This window comes from Triticum aestivum, chromosome 2A (genome assembly GCF_018294505.1).
Source record: "Triticum aestivum cultivar Chinese Spring chromosome 2A, IWGSC CS RefSeq v2.1, whole genome shotgun sequence".
Classification (NCBI taxonomy): domain Eukaryota; kingdom Viridiplantae; phylum Streptophyta; class Magnoliopsida; order Poales; family Poaceae; genus Triticum; species Triticum aestivum.
Window position 1 is genome coordinate 58090533 of NC_057797.1, and position 21453 is coordinate 58111985.

Below are 21453 nucleotides of genomic sequence, written 5' to 3' on the forward strand. Positions count from 1 at the left end.
CGAGAGCAAAGGACACACGTGCTCGAGGTATTGAGGGAGGATCTAGTGCCAATGTGGTACAGAAGCAGAACTTCCAGCCCCACAAGTTCAAGAACAAGGGCAAGTTTGATGAAAAAGCAAAGTTTGATGGGAAGAATAAGGCTGTACAACACACAAACTTCAAGAAGAAGAATGGCAAGAAGAAAGGTGCTTGTCATGTGTGTGGGGATCCTGATCATTGGGCTCCTAGTTGCCCTAATCGCTATGACAAGCGTCATCCTGGGAAAGGCAGCAAGACCGCTAATGTTGTCATTGGAGACACTGACATGAAGGATGCTGGGTATGGTATATTTCCCACTATTCTTTCAGTATGTCATTCTCCTGACTGGTTGATTGACACGGGTGCTAATGTGCATGTATGCGGTGATATTTCCATGTTTTCGTCTTATCAGACCGCAGGGACTTCAACCGTGCTGATGGGCAACGGTTCAAGTGCTTCTGTTCGTGGTGTTGGCACGGTCGATCTGAAGTTTACTTCGGGGAAGATCGTGCGGCTGAAGAACGTGCATTTTGTCCCCTCCGTTAATAAAAATCTTGTTAACGGATCTCTTCTGTGTAGAGATGGCTACAAGCTTGTTTTTGAGTTGAATAAATTTGTAATATCCAAGTATGAAACCTTTGTTGGTAAAGGCTATGAGTTAGGAGGCTTGTTTCGTTTATCCTTATCAGACGTTTGCAATAAAGTTGTTAATCATATTTGCAACAATAGTGAATCCAATGTGTGGCATTCACGTCTTTGTCATGTTAACTTTGGTTGCATGTCGCGACTAGCGAAGTTGAACTTAATCCCTAGTTTCACCACCGTCAAGGGATCTAAGTGTCAAGTGTGTGTGCAAGCTAAGCAACCTCGTAAGTCTCACACGACTGCGGAAATAAGAAATCTTGCACCACTAGAGCTCATACATTCAGATCTATGTGAAATGAATGGTGTGTTGACAAAAGGTGGAAAGAAATATTTCATGACGTTAATTGATGACTCCACTAGATACTGCCATGTGTATCTTCTGAAATCTAAGGATGAGGCTTTGAACTTTTTCAAGATCTACAAAGCTGAAGTGGAAAACCAACTTGATCAAAAAATCAAGAGGCTTAGGTCCGACCGTGGTGGAGAGTATTTTTCCAATGAGTTTGATACTTTTTGTGTGGAACATGGTATAATCCATGAGAGGACTCCTCCCTACTCACCTCAGTCAAATGGGACGGCCGAAAGAAAGAGCCGTACTCTAACTGATTTGGTTAACACCATGTTAGATACATCGTGTCTCTCCAAGGCATGATGGGGGGAGGCGATATTGACAGCATGTCATGTCCTGAACCGAGTACCCACAAAGAACAAAGAGATAACTCCATTCGAGGAATGGGAGAAGAAAAGGTTAAAACTCTCTTATCTGCGAACATGGAATTGTTTGGCGAAAGTCAATGCTCCAATTTCAAAGAAGCGGAAGCTTGGACCATAGACTGTGGATTGTGTTTTCCTGGGATATGCTTTTCATAGCATTGGCTATAGATTCTTGGTTGTAAAATCTGAGGTACCTGACGTGCATGTTGATACGATCATGGAGTCGAATGATGCAACTTTCTTTGAAGATATCTTTCCCATGAAGGATATGGCTACCTCATCTAATCAGGAGATGCCTAGTTCATCGAATCAGAAACCAGTTACAATTACCGAACCCACAATTTCGATGGAACACTTTGAAAGTCCCGTGGAGGGGAACAATGAAGTTCCTATTAGGAGCAAGAGACAGAGGACTGCAAAGTCCTTTGGTGATGATTTTCTTGTGTACCTCATAGATGACACTCCCAATTCTATTTCAGAGGCCTATGCATCTGAAGATGCTGACTACTGGAAGGAAGCGGTTCGTAGCGAGATGGATTCCATCTTGGCAAATGAAACTTGGGAGATAACTGATCGTCCTTATGGGTGCAAACCTATAGGATGCAAATGGGTATTCAAGAAGAAGCTTAGGCCTGATGGTACTATTGAAAAGTACAAGGCTCAGCTCGTGGCTAAGGGTTATACCCAAAAAGAAGGTGAAGACTTCTTTGATACTTACTCACCTGTGGCTTGACTGACCACTATTCGAGTTCTACTTTCACTAGCTGCCTCGCATGGTCTTCTCGTTCATCAAATGGATGTTAAGACTGCTTTCCTAAATGGAGAGTTGGACGAGGAAATTTATATGGAACAACCAGATGGGTTTGTACTAGATGGTCAGGAAGGGAAAGTGTGCAAGTTGCTGAAGTCTTTGTACGGACTTAAGCAAGCACCCAAACAGTGGCATGAGAAGTTTGAAAGAACTTTAACAGTTGCGGGCTTTGTTGTGAACAAAGCTGACAAATGTGTGTACTATCGCCATGGTGGGGGCGAGGGAGTTATCCTGTGCTTGTATGTTGATGACATACTGATTTTCGGAACCAACCGAATGTTATTAAGGAGGTCAAGGATTTCCTATCTCATTGTTTTGAGATGAAGGATTTAGGAGTGGCTGATGTCATTCTGAACATCAAGTTGTTGAGAGACGATGATGGTGGGATTACATTGCTTCAGTCTCACTATGTGGAAAAGATCTTGAGTCGCTTTGGCTATAGTGACTGCAAGCCCTCTCCAACACCATATGATGCTAGTGTGTTGCTTCGAAAGAATCGAAGAATTGCTAGAGACCAATTGAAGTATTCTCAGATTATTGGCTCGCTTATGTACTTAGCCAGTGCTACAAGACCTGACATCTCTTTTGTTGTTAGCAAACTGAGTCGGTTTGTTTCAAAACCAGGAGATGTGCATTGGAAAGCTCTAGAGAGAGTTTTGCGTTATTTGAAAGGCACTGCAAATTATGGAATTCACTACACCAGGCATCCAAAGGTGCTTGAAGGGTATAGTGACTCAAACTGGATCTCAGATGCTGATGAGATAAAGGCCACGAGCGGTTATGTATTCACTCATGGAGGTGGCGCTGTTTCTTGGAAGTCTTGCAAGCAGACCATCTTAACAAGGTCAACAATGGAAGCAGAACTCACAGTACTAGATACAGCTACGGTCGAAGCAGATTGGCTTCGTCGGCTCTTGAATGACTTACCAGTTGTTGAGAAACCTGTACCGGGTATCCTTATGAACTGTGACAATCAAACTGTGATCACGAAAGTGAGTAGCTCAAAGGATAACATGAAGTCATCAAGACACGTTCAGAGAAGGTTAAAGTCTGTCAGAAAAATGAAAAACTCCGGAGTTATTGCATTGGATTATATCCAAACGTCTAAAAATCTGGCAGATCCTTTTACTAAGGGTCTATCACGTAATGTGATAGATAATGCATCGAGGGAGATAGGTATGAGACCCACAATATGAGTTGTTCACAGTGGTAACCTATTCTTTGTGATCGGAGATCCCGTGAATTAGATGTGGAAGACAAGCTGTTGGTCAACTGAGAGGAGAGTATCCTTACTATTCACAATACCACTCCATGAAGATGCAATACTCTCCTTATCTGCATGGCAGGTTCATGTATATCTTAATGTGTTCTAAGTGGCTTATTTAAGCAGAGATGTTATCCTGCAGAACATCTTTTGAAGAACACACCTATATGAGTTTGATTGTCAAACGTCGCAATCTATGAGAGTAGGGTTCTCTCTAGTAAACTCATGAAAGGTCACGGAGTATGACGCATAAGCTCCACCCGCGGGGAAGACCCACGGTAGCCACGTATCGGTCAAGGCTTTATGTGAAGCTAGATTCGCAGAAAACTTGCAGTTCAAGGCCCAGTCCACTGTTCAAGTTGCTTACTATTGTAGCATAGAGTTCTAGGTGGAAGTTCAACTTAACAGTCTCCACTGCAGTACCGGTATATAAAATAGTGTTTTGGAACCAAAGGCAAATTTTGTGTGTGAAGGAAATATGCCCTAGAGGCAATAATAAAGTTATTATTTATCTCCTTATATCATGATAAATGTTTATTATTCATGCTAGAATTGTATTAACCGGAAACATAATACATGTGTGAATACATAGACAAACAGAGTGTCACTAGTATGCCTCTACTTGACTAGCTCGTTAATCAAAGATGGTTATGTTTCCTAACCATGGACAAAGAGTTGTTATTTGATTAACGGGATCACATCATTAGGTGAATGATCTGATTGACATGACCCATTCCATTAGCTTAGCACCCGATCGTTTAGTATGTTGCTATTGCTTTCTTCATGACTTATACATGTTCCTATGACTATGAGATTATGCAACTCCCGTTTGCCGGAGGAACACTTTGTGTGCTACCAAACATCACAACATAACTGGGTGATTATAAAGGTGCTCTACAGGTGTCTCCAAAGGTACATGTTGGGTTGGCGTATTTCGAGATTAGGATTTGTCACTCCGATTGTCGGAGAGGTATCTCTGGGCCCTCTCGGTAATGCACATCACATAAGCCTTGCAAGCATTGCAACTAATGAGTTAGTTGTGAGATGATGTATTACGGAACGAGTAAAGAGACTTGCCGGTAACGAGATTGAACTAGGTATTGAGATACTGACGATCGAATCTCGGGCAAGTAACATACCGATGACAAAGGGAACAACGTATGTTGTTATGCAGTCTGACCGATAAAGATCTTCGTAGAATGTGTAGGAACCAATATGAGCATCCAGGTTCCGCTATTGGTTATTGACTGGAGACGTGTCTCGGTCATGTCTACATTGTTCTCGAACCGTAGGGTCCGCACGCTTAATGTTACGATGACAGTTTCATTATGAGTTTAAGTATTTTGATGTATCGAAGGTTGTTCGGAGTCCCGGATGTGATCATGGACATGACGAGGAGTCTCGAAATGGTCGAAACATAAAGATCGATATATTGGAAGCCTATATTTGGATATCGGAATCATTCCGGGTGAAATCGGGATTTTACCGGAGTACCGGGGGGTTACCGGACCCCCCCCCCCGGGGATTATTGGGCCTACATGGGCCCTAAGGGAGAAGAGGAAAGGAGGCAAGAGGTGGCCGCGCGCCCCTCCCCTCCCTAGTCCTAATAGGACAAGGAGAGGGGGGCGGCGCCCCCCCTTTCCTTTCCCTCTTCCTCCTCTTTCCCACTTCTCCTTCTCCAACTAGGAAAGAAGGGAGTCCTACTCTCGGTGGGAGTAGGACTCCCCCTTGGCGCGCCCTCCTTGGCCGGCCGCCCCCTCGCCTTGGCTCCTTTATATACGGGGGTAGGGGGGCACCCTAGAACACACAAGTTGATCTTCGTGATCGTTCCTTAGCCGTGTGCGGTGCCCCTCTCCACCATATTCCACCTCGGTCATATTGTAGCGGTGCTTAGGCGAAGCCCTGCGACGGTTGAACATCAAGATCGTCATCACGCCGTCGTGCTGACGGAACTCCTCCCCGAAGCTTTGCTAGATCGGAGCCCGGGGAGCGTCATCGAGCTGAACGTGTGCCAAGAACTCGGAGGTGCCGAAGTAACGGTGCTTGGATCGGTTGGACCGGGAAGACGTACGACTACTTCCTCTACGTTGCATCAACGCTTCCGCTTCGGTCTACGAGGGTACGTAGACAACACTCTCCCCTCTCGTTGCTATGCATCACCATGATCTTGCGTGTGCGTAGGAAAATTTTGAAATTACTACGTTCCCCAACAGTGGTATCCGAGCCTAGGTTTTATGGTTTGATGTTATATGCACAAGTAGAACACAAGTGAGTTGTGGGCGATATAAGTCATACTGCTTACCAGCATGTCATACTTTGGTTCAGCGGTATTGTTGGATGAAGCGGCTCGGACCGACATTACGTGTATGCTTACGCGAGACTGGTTCTACCGTCGTGCTTTGCACACATGTGGCTGGCGGGTGTCCGTTTCTCCAACTTTAGTTGAACCGAGTGTGGCTACGCCCGGTCCTTGCGAAGGTTAAAACAGCACCAACTTGACAAACTATCATTGTGGTTTTGATGCGTAGGTAAGATTGGTTCTTGCTTAAGCCCGTAGCAGCCACGTAAAACTTGCAACAAACAAAGTAGAGGACGTCTAACTTGTTTTTGCAGGGCATGTTGTGATGTGATATGGTCAAGGCATGATGCTAAATTTTATTGTATGAGATGATCATGTTTTGTAACCAAGTTATCGGCAACTGGCAGGAGCCATATGGTTGTCGCTTTATTGTATGCAATGCAATCGCCCTGTAATGCTTTACTTTATCACTAAGCGGTAGCGATAGTCGTAGAAGCATAAGATTGGCGAGACGACAATGATGCTACGATGGAGATCAAGGTGTCGCGCCGGTGACGATGGGGATCATGACGGTGCTTCGGAGATGTGTTGGGGAACGTAGCAGAAAACAAAATTTTCCTACGGTTTCACCAAGATCCATCTAGGAGTTCATCTAGCAACGAGTGATTAGATGCATCTACGTACCTTGTAGATCGCGAGCGGAAGCATTCAAAGAACGGGGATGAGGTAGTCGTACTCGACGTGATTCGAATCACCGAAGATCCTAGCACCGAACGGACGGCACCTCCGCGTTCAACACACGTACGGAACAGCCACGCCTCCTCCTTCTTGATCTAGCAAGGGGGAAGGAGAGGTTGAGGGAGATGGCACCAGCAGCAGCACGACGGCGTGGTGATGATGGAGCTGCAGTACTCCGGTAGGGCTTCGCCAAGCGCTATGGAGGAGGAGAAGGTGTTGGAGAGGGAGAAGGAGGCAACCAAAGGCGTGTCTGAGAAAGCCCTCCTTCCCCCACTATATATAGTAGGGCCAAGGGGGGGCGCCGGCCCTAGGAGATCCAATCTCCTAGGGGGGCGGCGGCCAAGGGAGGTTTCCCTCCCCCCCAAGGCACCTAGGAGGTGCCTTCCACTATTGGGACTCTTCCCTTTTGTGAAACCCTAGGCGCATGGGCCCTTTGGGGCTGGTTCCCTTGGCCCATGTAGGCCAAGGCGCACCCCCTACAGCCCATGTGGCCCCCCGGGGCAGGTGGCCCCACCCGGTGGGCCCCCGGGACCCTTCCGGTGGTCCCGGTACAATACCGATAACCCCGAAACTTGTCCCGATGGCCAAAATAGCACTTCCTATATATAATTCTTTACCTCCGGACCATTCCGGAACTCCTCGTGACGTCCGGGATCTCATTTGGGACTCCGAACAACATTCGGGTTACTGCATATACATATCCCTACAACCCTAGCGTCACCGAACCTTAAGTGTGTAGACCCTACGGGTTCGGGAGATATGTAGACATGACCGAGACGACTCTCCGGTCAATAACCAACAGCGGGATCTGGATACCCATGTTGGCTCCCACATACTCCACGATGATCTCATCGGATGAACCACGATGTCGAGGATTCAAGCAACCCCGTATGCAATTCCCTTTGTCAATCGATATGTTACTTGCCCGAGATTCGATCGTCGGTATCCCAATACCTCGTTCAATCTCGTTACCGGCAAGTCACTTTACTCGTATAGTAATGCATGATCCCGTGACCAGACACTTGGTCACTTTGAGCTCATTATGATGATGCATTACCGAGTGGGCCCAGTGATACCTCTCCGTCATACGGAGTGACAAATCCCAGTCTTGATCCGTGTCAACCCAACAGACACTTTCGGAGATACCCGTAGTATACCTTTATAGTCACCCAGTTACGTTGTGACGTTTGGTACACCCAAAGCACTCCTACTGTATCCAGGAGTTACACGATCTCATGGTCTAAGGAAAGGATACTTGACATTGGAAAACTCTGGCAAACGAACTACACGATCTTATGCTATGTTTAGGATTGGGTCTTGTCCATCACATCATTCTCCTAATGATGTGATCTCGTTATCAATGACATCCAATGTCCATAGTCAGGAAACCATGACTATCTGTTGATCAACGAGCTAGTCAACTAGAGGCTTACTAGGGACATGTTGGTGTCTGTTATTCACACATGTATTACGATTTCCGGATAACACAATTATAGCATGAATAAAGACAATTATCATGAACAAGGAAATATAATAATAATGCTTTTATTATTGCCTCTAGGGCATATTTCCAACAGTCTCCCACTTGCACTAGAGTCAATAATCTAGTTACATTGTGATGAATCGAACACCCATGGAATTCTGGTGTTGATCATGTTTTGCCCTAGGGAGAGGTTTAGTCAACGGATCTGCTACATTCAGGTCCGTATGTACTTTACAAATCTCTATGTCTCCATCTTGAACATTTTCACGAATGGAGTTGAAGCGACGCTTGATGTGCCTTGTCTTCTTGTGAAACCTGGGCTCCTTGGCAAGTGCAATAGCTCCAGTGTTGTCACAGAAGAGTTTGATTGGCCCCGACGCATTGGGTATGACTCCTAGGTCGGTGATGAACTCCTTCACCCATATTGCTTCATGTGCTGCCTCTGAGGCTGCCATGTACTCCGCTTCACATGTAGATCCCGCCACGACGCTCTGCTTGCAGCTGCACCAGCTTACTGCTCCACCATTCAAAATATACACGTATCCGGTTTGTGACTTAGAGTCATCCAGATCTGTGTCGAAGCTAGCGTCGACGTAACCCTTTACGACGAGCTCTTCGTCACCTCCATAAACGAGAAACATTTCCTTAGTCCTTTTCAGGTACTTCAGGATATTCTTGACCGCTGTCCAGTGTTCCTTGCCGGGATTACTTTGGTACCTTCCTACCAAACTTACGGCAAGGTTTACATCAGGTCTGGTACACAGCATGGCATACATAATAGAACCTATGGCTGAAGCATAGGGGATGACACTCATCTCTTCTTTATCTTTTGCCATGGTCGGTCTTTGAGCCGAGCTCAATCTCACACCTTGCAAAACAGGCAAGAACCCTTTCTTGGACTGATCCATTTTGAACTTCTTCAAAATCTTATCAAGGTATGTGCTTTGTGAAAGACCTATGAGGCGTCTCGATCTATCCCTATAGATCTTGATGCCTAATATATAAGCAGCTTCTCCAAGGTCCTTCATTGAAAAACTCTTATTCAAGTAGGCCTTAATGCTGTCCAAAAGTTCTATATCATTTCCCATCAAAAGTATGTCATCTACATATAGTATGAGAAATGCTACAGAGCTCCCACTCACTTTCTTGTAAACGCAGGCTTCTCCATAAGTTTGCGTAAACCCAAACGCTTTGATCATCTCATCAGATCGAATGTTCCAACTCCGAGATGCTTGCACCAGCCCATAAATCGAGCGTTGGAGCTTGCACACCTTGTTAGCATTCTTAGGATCGACAAAACCTTCCGGCTGCATCATATACAATTCTTCCTTAAGGAAACCATTAAGGAATGCCGTTTTGACGTCCATTTGCCATATTTCATAATCATAGAATGCGGCAATTGCTAACATGATTCGGACGGACTTTAGCTTCCCTACCGGTGAGAAAGTCTCATCGTAGTCAACCCCTTGAACTTGTCGATAACCCTTAGCGACAAGCCTAGCTTTATAGATGGTCACATTACCATTCGCGACTGTCTTCTTCTTAAAGATCCATTTATTTTCTATGGCTCGCCGTTCAACGGGCAAGTCAGTCAAAGTCCATACTTCGTTTCCATACATGGATCCTATCTCGGATTTCATGGCTTCTAGCCATTTGTTGGAATCCGGGCCCGCCATCGCTTCTTCATAGTTCGAAGGTTCACCGTTGTCTAACAACATGATTTCCAAGACAGGGTTGCCGTACCACTCTGGTGCGGAACGTGTCCTTGTGGACCTTCGAATTTCAGTAGGAGCTTGATCAGAAGTATCTTGATCATCATCAATAACTTCCTCTCTAGTTGGTGCAGACACCTCAGGAACATTTTCTTGAGTTGTGCCATTTTCTGGTTCAAGAGGTAACACTTCATCAAGTTCTACTTTCCTCCCACTTACTTCTTTCGAGAGAAACTCTTTCTCTAGAAAGAATCCATTCTTGGCAACAAAGATCTTGCCTTCGGATCTGAGGTAGAAGGTATACCCAATAGTTTCTTTAGGGTATCCTATGAAGACGCATTTTTCCGACTTGGGTTCGAGCTTTTCAGGTTGAAGTTTCTTGACATAAGCATCGCATCCCCAAACTTTTAGAAACGACAGCTTAGGTTTCTTCCCAAACCATAATTCAAACGGTGTCGTCTCAACAGATTTCGACGGAGCGCTATTTAAAGTGAATGCGGCAGTCTCTAAAGCATAGCCCCAAAAAGATAGCGGTAAATCGGTAAGAGACATCATAGATCGTACCATATCTAATAGAGTGCGATTACGACGTTCGGACACACCATTACGCTGAGGTGTTCCAGGCGGCGTGAGTTGTGAAACTATTCCACATTTTCTTAAGTGTGTGCCAAATTCGTGACTCAAGTATTCTCCTCCACGATCTGATCGTAGAAACTTGATTTTCCTGTCACATTGATTCTCAACCTCACTCTGAAATTCCTTGAACTTTTCAAAGGTTTCAGACTTGTGTTTCATTAAGTAGACATACCCATATCTACTCAAGTCATCGGTGAGGGTGAGAACATAACGATAGCCACCGCGAGCCTCAACACTCATTGGACCGCACACATCCGTATGTATGATTTCCAATAAGTTGGTTGCTCGCTCCATTGTTCCTGAGAACGGAGTCTTGGTCATCTTACCCATGAGGCATGGTTCGCACGTGTCAAATGATTCGTAATCAAGAGACTCTAAAAGTCCATCTGCATGGAGCTTCTTCATGCGTTTGACACCTATGTGACCAAGGCGGCAGTGCCACAAGTATGTGGGACTATCATTATCAACTTTACATCTTTTGGTACTCACACTATGAATATGTGTAGCATTACGCTCGAGATTCATTAAGAATAAACCTTTCACCATAGGAGCATGACCACAAAACATATCTCTCATATAAATAGAACAACCATTATTCTCGGATTTAAATGAGTAGCCATCTCGAATTAAACGAGATCCCGATACAATGTTCATGCTCAAAGCTGGCACTAAATAACAGTTATTAAGGTTTAAAACTAATCCCGAAGGTAAATATAGAGGTAGCGTGCCGACGGCGATCACATTGACCTTGGAACCATTCCCGACGCGCATCGTCACCTCGTCCTTTGCTAGTCTCCGCTTATTCCGCAGCCCCTGCTTTGAGTTACAAATGTGAGCAACTGCACCGGTATCAAATACCTAGGAGCTACTACGGGTACTAGTAAGGTACACATCAATTATATGTATATCATATATACCTTTTTTTTGCCGGCCTTCTTGTCCGCTAAGTATTTGGGGCAGTTCCGCTTCCAGTGACCACTTCCCTTGCAATAAAAGCACTCAGTCTCGGGCTTGGGTCCATTCTTTGGCTTCTTCCCAGCAGCTTGCTTGCCGGGCGCGGCAACTCCTTTGCCGTCCTTCTTGAACTTCTTTTTACCCTTGCCCTTCTTGAACTTAGTGGTTTTATTCACCATCAACACTTGATGTTCCTTCTTGACTTCTACCTCTGCTGATTTCAGCATAGCAAATACTTCAGGAATGGTCTTTTCCATCCCCTGCATATTGAAGTTCATCACAAAGCTCTTGTAGCTTGGTGGAAGCGACTGGAGGATTCTGTCAATGACCGCATCATCCGGGAGATTAACTCCCAGCTGAGTCAAGCGGTTATGTAACCCAGACATAGTGAGTATGTGCTCACTGACAGAACTATTTTCCTCCATCTTACAACTAAAGAATTTGTCGGAGACTTCATATCTCTCGACCCGGGCATGAGCTTGAAAAACCATTTTCAGCTCTTCGAACATCTCATATGCTCCATGTCTCTCAAAACGCTTTTGGAGTCCCGGCTCTAAGCTGTAAAGCATGCCGCACTGAACGAGGGAGTAGTCATCAGCACGTGTCTGCCAAGCATTCATAACGTCTTGGTTCTATGGGACGGGTGGATCACCTAGCGGTGCTTGTAGGACATAATCTTTCTTGGCAGCTATGAGGATGATCCTCAGGTTCCGGACCCAGTCCGTATAGTTGCTGCCATCGTCTTTCAGCTTGGTTTTCTCTAGGAACGCGTTGAAGTTGAGGATTACGTTGGCCATTTGATCTACAAGACATATTGTAAAGATTTTAGACTAAGTTCATGATAATTAAGTTCATCTAATCAAATTATTCAATGAACTCCCACTTAGGTAGACATCCCTCTTCTAGTCATCTAAGTATAACATGATCCGAGTCAACTAGGCCATGTCCGATCATCACGTGAGACGGACTAGTCAACGTCGGTGAACATCTTCATGTTGATCGTATCTTCTATACGACTCATGCTCGACCTTTCGGTCTTCTGTGTTCCGAGGCCATGTCTATACACATGCTAGGCTTGTCAAGTCAACCTAAGTGTTTGCATGTGTAAATCTGTCTTACACCCGTTGTATGTGAATGTCTTGAATCAAACACCCGATCATCACGTGGTGCATTGAAACAACGAACTGCCGCAATGGTGCACAGTTAGGGGGAACACTTTCTTGAAATTATTATGAGGGATCATCTTATTTACTACCGTCGTTCTAAGCAAACAAGATGCAAACCATGATAAACATCACATGCAATCAAATAATAATAGTGACATGATATGGCCAATATCACATAGCTCCTTTGATCTCCATCTTGGGGCTCCATGATCATCTTGTCACCGGCTTGACACCATGATCTTCATCATCATGATCTCCATCATCGTATCTCCATGAAGTTGCCCGCCAACTATTACTTCTACTACTATGGCTAACGCGTTTAGCAATAAAGTAAAGTAATTTACATGGCATTTCTTAATGACATGCAGGTCATATAAAAATAAAAATAAAGACAACTCCTATGGCTCCTGCCGGTTGTCATACTCATCGACATGCAAGTCGTGATTCCTATTACAATAGCATGAACAACTCATACATCACATATACATCGTTCATCATTCATAACAACTTTGGCCATATCATATCACAAAGCACTTGCTGCAAAAACAAGTTAGACGTCCTCTAATTGTTGTTGCAAGTTTTACGTGGCTGAAGTAGGGTTCTAGCAAGAACGTTTTCTTACCTACGTGAAAGCCACAACGTGATTTGTCAACTTCTATTTACCCTTCATAAGGACCCTTTTCATCGAATCCGCTCCAACTAAAGTAGGAGAGACAGACACCCGCCAGCCACCTTATGCAACTAGTGCATGTTAGTCGGTGGAACCGGTCTCACGTAAGCATACGTGTAAGGTTGGTCCGGGCCGCTTCATCCCACAATACCGTTGAAGCAAGATAAGACTAGTAGCGGCAAGAAAGTTGACAACATCTATGCCCACAACAAATTGTGTTCTACTCGCGCAAGAAGAACTACGCATAGACCTAGCTCATGATGCCACTGATGGGGAACGTAGCAGAAAACAAAATTTTCCTGCGGTTTCACCAAGATCCATCTAGGAGTTCATCTATCAACGAGTGATTAGATGCATCTACGTACCTTGTAGATCGCGAGCGGAAGCGTTCAAAGAACGGGGATGAGGTAGTCGTACTCGACGTGATTCGAATCACCGAAGATCCTAGCACCGAACGGACGGCACCTCCGCGTTCAACACACGTACGGAACAGCCACGTCTCCTCCTTCTTGATCCAGCAAGGGGGAAGGAGAGGTTGAGGGAGATGGCACCAGCAGCAGCACGACGGCGTGGTGATGATGGAGCTGCAGTACTCCGGCAGGGCTTCGCCAAGCACTATGGAGGAGGAGAAGGTGTTGGAGAGGGAGAAGGAGGCAACCAAAGGTGTGTCTGAGAAAGCCCTCCTTCCCCCACTATATATAGGAGGGCCAAGGGGGGGGGCGCCGGCCCTAGGAGATCCAATCTCCTAGGGGGGCGGCGGCCAAGGGAGGTTTCCCTCCCCCCCAAGGCACCTAGGAGGTGCCTTCCACTATTGGGACTCTTCCCTTTTGTGAAACCCTAGGCGCATGGGCCCTTTGAGGCTGGTGCCCTTGGCCCATGTAGGCCAAGGTGCACCCCCTACAGCCCATGTGGCCCCCCGGGGCAGGTGGCCCCACCCGGTGGGCCCCCGGGACCCTTCCGGTGGTCCCGATACAATACCGATAACCCCGAAACTTGTCCCGATGGCCGAAATAGCACTTCCTATATATAATTCTTTACCTCCGGACCATTCCGGAACTCCTCGTGACGTCCGGGATCTCATCCGGGACTCCGAACAACATTCGGGTTACTGCATATACATATCCCTACAACCCTAGCGTCACTGAACCTTAAGTGTGTAGACCCTACGGGTTCGGGAGATATGTAGACATGACCGAGACGACTCTCCGGTCAATAACCAACAGCGGGATCTGGATACCCATGTTGGCTCCCACATACTCCACGATGATCTCATCAGATGAACCACGATGTCGAGGATTCAAGCAACCCCGTATGCAATTCCCTTTGTCAATCGATATGTTACTTGACCGAGATTCGATCGTCGGTATCCCAATACCTCGTTCAATCTCGTTACCGGCAAGTCACTTTACTCGTACCGTAATGCATGATCCCGTGACCAGACACTTGGTCACTTTGAGCTCATTATGATGATGCATTACCGAGTGGGCCTAGTGATACCTCTCCGTCATACGGAGTGACAAATCCCAGTCTTGATCCGTGTCAACCCAACAGACACTTTCGGAGATACCCTAGTATACCTTTATAGTCACCCAGTTACGTTGTGACGTTTGGTACACCCAAAGCACTCCTGCGGTATCCTGGAGTTACACAATCTCATGGTCTAAGGAAAGGATACTTGACATTGGAAAACTCTAGCAAACGAACTACACGATCTTATGCTATGTTTAGGATTGGGTCTTGTCCATCACATCATTCTCCTAATGATGTGATCTCGTTATCAATGACATCCAATGTCCATAGTCAGGAAACCATGACTATCTGTTGATCAACGAGCTAGTCAACTAGAGGCTTACTAGGGACATGTTGGTGTCTGTTATTCACACATGTATTACGATTTCCGGATAACACAATTATAGCATGAATAAAGACAATTATCATGAACAAGGAAATATAATAATAATGCTTTTATTATTGCCTCTAGGGCATATTTCCAACAAGATGGAGATCACAAGCACAAGATGATGATGGCCATATCATATCACTTATATTGATTGCATGTGATGTTTATCTTTTATGCATCTTATCTTGCTTTGATTAACGGTAGCATTATAAGATGATCTCTCACTAAATTTCAAGATAAAAAGTGTTCTCCTGAGTATGCACCGTTGCCAAAGTTCGTCGTTCCTAGACACCATGTGATGATCGGGTGTGATAAGCTCTACGTCCATCTACAACGGGTGCAAGCCAGGTTTGCACACACAGAATACTCAGGTTAAACTTGACGAGCCTAGCATATGCAGATATGGCCTCGGAACACTGAGACCGAAAGGTCGAGCGTGAATCATATAGTAGATATGATCAACATAGTGATGTTCACCATTGAAAACTACTCCATTTCACGTGATGATCGGTTATGGTTTAGTTGATTTGGATCACGTGATCACTTAGATGATTAGATGGATGTCTATCTAAGTGGGAGTTCTTATGTAATATGATTAATTGAACTTAAATTTATCATGAACTTTGTCCCTGATAGTATCTTGCTTGTTTATGTTGATTGTAGATAGATGGCCCGTGCTGTTGTTCCGTTGAATTTTAATGCGTTCTTTGAGAAAGCAAAGTTGAAAGATGATGGTAGCAATTACACGGGCTGGGTCCGTAACTTGAGGATTATCCTCATTGCTGCACAGAAGAGTTACGTCCTGGAAGCACCGCTGGGTGCCAGGCCTGCTGCTGATGCAACTGACAATGTTAAGAACGTCTGGCAGAGCAAAGCTGGTGACTACTCGATAGTTCAATGTGCCATGCTTTACGGCTTAGAACCGGGACTTCAACGACATTTTGAACGTCATGGGGCATATGAGATGTTCCAGGAGTTGAAGTTAATATTCCAGCAGAATGCCCGGATTGAGAGATATGAAGTCTCCAATAAATTCTATAGCTGCAAGATGGAGGAGAATAGTTCTGTCAGTGAGCATATACTCAAGATGTCTGGGTATTGTAATCACTTGATTCAGCTGGGAGCTAATCTTCCGGATGATAGCGTCATTGACAGAATTCTCCAATCACTTCCACCAAGCTACAAGAGCTTCATGATGAACTATAATATGCAATGGATGGATAAGACAATTCCCGAGCTCTTCGCAATGCTGAAGGCTGCGGAGGTAGAAATCAAGAAGGAGCATCAAGTGTTGATGGTCAACAAGACCACTAGTTTCAAGAAAAAGGGCAAAGGGAAGAAGAAGGGGAACTTCAAGAAGAACAGCAAGCAAGTTGCTGCTCAGGAAAAGAAACCCAAGTCTGGACCTAAGTCTGAAACTGAGTGCTTCTACTGCAAGCAGACTGGTCACTGGAAGCGGAACTGCCCCAAGTATTTGGCAGATAAGAAGGATGGCAAGGTGAACAAAGGTATATGTGATATACATGTTATTGATGTGTACCTTACTAGAGCTCGCAGTAGCACCTGGGTATTTGATACTGGTTCTGTTGCTAATATTTGCAACTCAAAACAGGGACTATGGATTAAGCGAACACTGGCAAAGGACGAGGTGACGATGCGCGTGGGAAATGGTTCCAAAGTCGATGTGATCGCGGTCGGCACGCTACCTCTACATCTACCTTCGGGATTAGTATTAGACCTAAATAATTGTTATTTGGTGCCAACGTTGAGCATGAACATTATATCTGGATCTTGTTTGATGCGAGACGGTTATTCATTTAAATCAGAGAATAATGGTTGTTCTATTTATATGAGTAATATCTTTTATGGTCATGCACCCTTGAAGAGTGGTCTATTTTTGATGAATCTTGATAGTAGTGATACACATATTCATAATGTTGAAGCCAAAAGATGTAGAGTTGATAATGATAGTGCAACTTATTTGTGGCACTGCCGTTTAAGTCATATCGGTGTAAAGCGCATGAAGAAACTCCATACTGATGGACTTTTGGAACCACTTGATTATGAATCACTTGGTACTTGCGAACCGTGCCTCATGGGCAAGATGACTAAAACGCCGTTCTCCGGTACTATGGAGAGAGCAACAGATTTGTTGGAAATCATACATACAGATGTATGTGGTCCGATGAATGTTGAGGCTCGTGGCGGATATCGTTATTTTCTCACCTTCACAGATGATTTAAGCAGATATGGGTATATCTACTTAATGAAGCATAAGTCTAAAACATTTGAAAAGTTCAAAGAATTTCAGAGTGAAGTTGAAAATCATCGTGACAAGAAAATAAAGTTTCTACGATCTGATCATGGAGGAGAATATTTGAGTTATGAGTTTGGTCTACATTTGAAACAATGCGGAATAGTTTCGCAGCTCACGCCACCCGGAACACCACAACGTAATGGTGTGTCCGAACGTCGTAATCGTACTTTACTTGATATGGTGCGATCTATGATGTCTCTTACAGATTTACCGCTATCGTTTTGGGGTTATGCTTTAGAGACGGCCGCATTCACATTAAATAGGGCACCATCAAAATCCGTTGAGACGACGCCTTATGAACTATGGTTTGGCAAGAAACCAAGGTTGTTGTTTCTTGAAGTTTGGGGCTGTGATGCTTATGTGAAAAAGCTTCAACCTGATAAGCTCGAACCCAAATCGGAGAAATGTGTCTTCATAGGATACCCAAAGGAGACTGTTGGGTACACCTTCTATCACAGATCCGAAGGCAAGACATTCGTTGCTAAAAATGGATCCTTTCTAGAGAAGGAGTTTCTCTCGAAAGAAGTGAGTGGGAGGAAAGTAGAACTTGATGAGGTAACTGTACCTGCTCCCTTATTGGAAAGTAGTACATCACAGAAACAGGTTTCTGTGACACCTAAACCAATTAGTGAGGAAGTTAATGATGATGATCATAGAACTTCAGATCAAGCTGCTACTGAACCTCGTAGATCAAACAGAGTAAGATCCGCACTAGAGTGGTACGGTAATCCTGTTCTGGAAGTCATGCTACTAGATCATGATGAACCTACGAACTATGAAGAAGCGACGGTGAGCCCAGATTCCGCGAAATGGCTTGAAGCCATGAAATCTGAGATGGGATCCATGTATGAGAACAAAGTGTGGACTTTGGTTGACTTGCCCGATGATCGGCAAGCAATTGAGAATGAATGGATCTTCAAGAAGAAGACTGACGCTGACGGTAATGTTACTGTCTACAAAGCTCGACTTGTTGCAAAAGGTTTTCGACAAGTTCAAGGGATTGACTACGATGAGACCTTCTCACCCGCAGCGATGCTTAAGTCTGTCCGAATCATGTTAGCAATTGCCGCATTTTATGATTATGAAATTTGGCAAATGGATGTTAAAATTGGATTCCTGAATGGATTTCTGGAAGAAGAGTTGTATATGATGCAACCAGAAGGTTTTGTTGATCCAAAAGGAGCTAACAAAGTGTGCAAGCTCCAGCGATCCATTTATGGACTGGTGCAAGCCTCTCGGAGTTGGAATAAATGTTTGATAGTGTGATCAAAGCATTTGGTTTTATACAGACTTTTGGAGAAGCCTGTATTTACAAGAAAGTGAGTGGGAGCTCTATAGCATTTCTGATATTATATGTGGATGACATATTACTAATTGGAAATGATATAGAATTTTTGGATAGCATAAAGGGATACTTGAATAAGAGTTTTTCAATGAAAGACCTCGGTGAAGCTGCTTACATATTAGGCATTAAGATCTATAGAGATAGATCAAGACGCTTAATTGGACTTTCACAAAGCACATACCTTGACAAAGTTTTGAAGAAGTTCAAAATGGATCAAGCAAAGAAAGGGTTCTTGCCTGTGTTACAAGGTGTGAAGTTGAGTAAGACTCAATGCCCGACCACTACAGAAGATAGAGAGAAAATGAAAGATGTTCCCTATGCTTCAGCCATAGGCTCTATCATGTATGCAATGCTGTGTACCAGACCTGATGTGTGCCTTGCTATAAGTCTAGCAGGGAGGTACCAAAGCAATCCAGGAGTGGATCACTGGACAGCGGTCAAGAACATCCTGAAATACCTGAAAAGGACTAAGGATATGTTTCTCGTTTATGGAGGTGACAAAGAGCTCATCGTAAATGGTTACGTTGATGCAAGCTTTGACACTGATCCGGACGATTCTAAATCGCAAACCGGATATGTGTTTACATTAAACGGTGGAGCTGTCAGTTGGTGCAGTTCTAAACAAAGCGTCGTGGCGGGATCTACGTGTGAAGCGGATGTTGGGGATATACGTAATAGGTAGGCCCACGAAGGGTCGACATATCATGAAGCATGGGGTCCACACAACATGTGGGTCCAGGTCAATTTCATACAAACACACCATCCACTCGACCAAGCAACATACCATCCACTCGGATGACAGTTCACCACTCGACCGTACGACTCACTCGGATATACGAAGACCAGCAGGCAGCAAAGCAGTCGGCATCTTTCTAATAGTGAGGGCTTAATAGTGGGCTGGCATTATGGCATTCATACCCCACTTTGTAACATAGGAGGTGAGGGGGTGGCGCACTCTATATAAGCCACCCCCACCACTAGACCAAGGGGGGGTTCTCTTCTTCCACCTCTCTCTTTTTACCTTTAGTCTCAGGACTTAGCTCAGGCATGGGGATCCGTTCCTCTCTCACACACACATTGTAATCTCTGGATATATACTCAGATAAAACAAAGCCTCTCCGGAGCACGAGACGTAGGGTTGTTATCTCCACCGTGAGAGGCCCGAACTCGCTAAAACCACCGTGTCACCCATATGCATCTCGATAGATCATGCTCTGTTATACTACCCCTATTCTACTGTCAGACTTAGAACCACGACAGTTGGCGCCCACCGTGGGGCATGGCGTTTATCGAACCATGATGCAAATGGTTTTCTTTCTCAATGTTTGTCCGCCGATCAACAATCATCAATGGAAGATCTGATCCAAGATGTTTCGGACATCACTCCATTCACAGGGAGTCATGATACTCTTCGTACACAGGGATCATGAAGTCCCATTCCATACTATTTTATTCTTTACAATCGATCATCGACGATCTAACAAGTCTGTTGGTTTTCTTCCTGTATGAACAATCACCTGGGATCTTGTTTTTGCTATTGTACAGATCAAACAAAAGGAAAAAAAAGGAGCACGGATGCTGGCCACGAGCCCAACCACAACAGCTCTTTTCTCCAATTGATCTTTCAATAGCGACCTGCACGGTGAAGGCGACAGCTCGACGATGGCCTTCGCGGTACACACCTGGAGTCAACTGCGCAACGGCGACCCCCGCAGTGGACGCACGGTCCCGACGCGGCGTCGACGTCTGGACTGGCCACGTCCCGGACCACAGCGCTCCTCCGAGCGGTCGACTGCAGGATGCAGTCACCAGATCGACTCAGCGCCGTCTCAAGCTCTTCCTGTGCAACCTCGCAGGAGAACCCCGTCGACCCGCACTCGGATTCACCGCGGCCGCCTCACCTCGCGATGGATCCGCGCAAAAATTGCCGCCGCCATGGCCGATCAGGGAGTTCTGCTTTCCTTTCTTAATTCCTTCCCATTTATGTCCTGCATGCAGGAGATAAATGGTCGTGAAAACGTTCATTACATGCACGAATTGCTTTAACTCTCGCTTAATTAACACCTCTTGCATGCAGACTCTGGACGTTGGCAATTAACTACATGTCATCTCCACCAGCCAGTGGACCTCCCACGACGTGGCAATAAACCGCATGCAGGAGATAAACGACCGAAACTTCCATCGCATGCAATACCGGCCTTATTTCTTTCTTAATTACCGCTAATTAAGTTTTTTGCATGCGTGTACAGGTTTTGGACGTAGGCAACCCCATCAATGCATCGTAACGGCAGGCGTTGGATAATCCTACGACCAATGGCCTCTGGCACGACGCCTCGGGGGTTCCTCGGTCCGACGTACGGCAAACACTCGCTGATAACATGTACGATGGAGTCAACAGCACACTACAGCATCGTCCACTTGGCAGCAACTCCCACCAGTCGACATCGTCACTCGGATGGGATTGGCTCACTCGACCAAACCGGATCATTGGCAATCGGGCGTTCATACGCCACCACTCGGCCACCCATACATCATCGCTCGATCGGACGTGTCCTCAGTCGTCCTGCATGAGGTCATGAAGCTGCTCGCGTCATCATCAACTTATCCGACTTGCACACATGTGCGTTGCCACTCCGCGGGACGCGTCTACTTCAGTCGGACGCCTCGCGCGTCGCCACTCCGCGGGACGCCTCTACTTCACCAGGACGCCACGCGCCTCGTCACTCCACGGCACACATCTACATCATCCGGATGCTTCATGCGTCGCCACTCTACGGGAC